The sequence below is a fragment of the Bactrocera latifrons genome, unplaced genomic scaffold, assembly GCF_001853355.1.
Source record: "Bactrocera latifrons isolate USDA-ARS-PBARC rearing strain unplaced genomic scaffold, ASM185335v1 scaffold_421, whole genome shotgun sequence".
In the NCBI taxonomy this organism is placed as follows: domain Eukaryota; kingdom Metazoa; phylum Arthropoda; class Insecta; order Diptera; family Tephritidae; genus Bactrocera; species Bactrocera latifrons.
The window spans coordinates 40,591-43,348 of record NW_017537070.1 but is presented as its reverse complement, the minus strand read 5'-3'; positions in this window follow the sequence as shown (position 1 = coordinate 43,348).

Genomic DNA, 2,758 nt, shown 5'->3' with positions numbered 1-2,758 from the left:
AAGCAACCGCAGTCTACCACGCTTGTAAAATAGCAAAAAAAAAAAAAAAAACAAAGCGAAATGGCTTATCTTTAGTGACTCACTCTCAACTCTGCTATCGGTAAAAAACATTAACAAGCATAGTATGATATATAATATATGGTGCTCACAATCCCACTTCGGTTTGTATGTCTGACAATAAATGCCCGAAACACTATCATAGATAACTTGATCAGATCTGTTTTCTTGCTCTCTCACTTGTCAGCTGGCAGGGCACCCTGATCCGTTTTCTGAGCTGGCAACAAAACACAATCATGGTGCCTTCAACCAGCAGTTAGTGAAAAAGGCGGGAGGACGAAATTAGTGTGAAATGAAATTTCATTGAACTGTGCGAACATATTTTAGCAAAATAAATGTTTATGTAAATTAATTAATGATTTTGCAATTTAGCATTTATATATGTATGCATTTTCAAAGTGCTTAATTTAGTGTTTTGTATAATTTATTAAATACCCAAGCTAATACTTTTCAGCAGTGGCATCCTTGGCAAATGTTATAAAAAATTCGAGTTTTGACAGCTCTCTCTCGAACCAAAGAGTCTCGAATCAAGTTATCTATGACACTATTAAGGTGCTTTCTTTCGGAAACACTAACTTGAAATGATGGATATGCACTCTATCGGCGTCGCTCACCAGACGACAATGGAAGAACATTCAGCATTCAAAGTTAACAACACATGGCCCACTATTGTCTAATTCACATTCAAAACTCATATAAATGTTGAGTATTGCAGTTTGGTGAAATCGATAAAATACGTTTGCAAATATGTGATCAAAGATAGCAACATGGTGGTTATTAGTCTTGAACGASATGAGATCAGCAAGTACTAAATGGTCGATACGCAATTCATGAACGTTTGCCGACTATTGTACGTCTCACAGTTAATTTGGAGAATGGCTAAAGATTATATTTCAGAGAATATAGTACAGCCAGTGGAAACACCGCCAGTAACAAAATTAACATTGACGATTTTTTTTCTCAACTTTCGTCAGAGATCAGGACCAATCACTGTGACCAATCAATTCAAATAAAGCCAAAATTATGTTTTTTTTATTTTTATTATTTTGTATTTAGTTTGYTTCACACAGAGCTGTCAATTAATGATTAATAATCGAATTAAAATTTGGCAACTCTATGATTATTAAACTAATAATAATAAATAATTATTAAACTTGGCAGCACTGATATCTGCAAAAACAATTGATGCACCACTGCTCTTTATTCCATTTGTCCGTTATTAAACAAGTCACTACATCTATTGGTGATCATAAATATTTATGATATGCTTATTTATTTACATTTAATATATTAATATTGTTCATTTATTTTTCAGAATATGGATACAGATGAAGATGAGATCTTTGATAATTTGACTACCGCAATATGCGAAAATACATATATCCAATATGTCTGCAGAACCAACACCATCGCCAGATAAAAATAGAAAGCGTTTTCAAGTTACAACGGCATGGTTCTCGGAAGATGATTTAATTTAATAGAAATTAATATTATATTATTATTAGTACTTTTATAATTATAAAAGGTACTTCCAGACCGCGGCGGAGCCTTCATCACAATTTGTTTCCCCTCAACTGCGCCTATACAATGGGGAAAATTTCATTTATCACTAAATTTTTGGGCAATGTCAATCCACATATGTTCATTGTTTGGAACCTTGCAAATGTGTAATGTGATATCAATTTATATTTTTGATGTGATTATGTATAGCTATCTCTAAATATTCATTTTTCAAAGCTTTGTAAATTGCATCGCAAACCTCCGGCACAAATATTGATAAACTTTTGAAGCTGTCTCCAGAGGCAAGGAAGCGAAGTGTAACCGCCAAACGTTCATTGGCTGGTGTTGCTTTGCGCATATTGGTATTGGTAGAATATAATTAAAAGTGATTTCGTTCTTGCGAAGATAATTTTTAAACAAATTTATTTTTATTGTTTACTTCACGAAACTCGCGCAAATTTCACAATCCACCCGAAGAACGACGATGGTTTCTACCTTCGGTTGCTATTGATTAATGTACGCCGATCAACTTCATATACTTACATAAATCATTACGTACTGTGAATGGTACGGTGAGTGCAAGTTTTGGAGAAGCAAGTCAGCAATTAAATGATAATCACTGGGGCCCTATTCTGTATCTCGATTCGTAAATGCATTCTATTCGAAAATCGGATCTACTTTATAATTTTTCGAAAGTTGTACCACCCTGTGCCAGAATAAATACGTACAATTTTCGTTTTTGCTTTCTACAACTCAAAAGCTAACGAATATTTTATTCGAAAATTGGCTTGAAAGTCCGAAAATCGAGTTACGGAATATAAAAAATTTTGTCTCGAATCGAGTCACTTAATAGGCCCCCAGGAATCAAACAATAGACGATTCGATATGATCATTTCGACATAGTATCTGCCTTCAAACCCACGTCAACTATGGGATACGAACAAAAATGACTTATCGAAGATATTTTACATCGTACTTACTTCTTCTTGATTGGCGTAGTCACCTCTTACGCGATTATAGCCGAGTTAACAACAGCGCGYCAGTCGTTTCTTCTTTACGCTACGTGACTCCAGAACTTTTCTCTCGAAAACTCGCAACGTCGACTCATCCGTTGTTGACATCGTCCAAGCCTCTGCACCATATAGCAGGKCGGGAATTATGAGTGACTTATAGAGTTTGGTTTTTATTTGTCGAGAGAGGA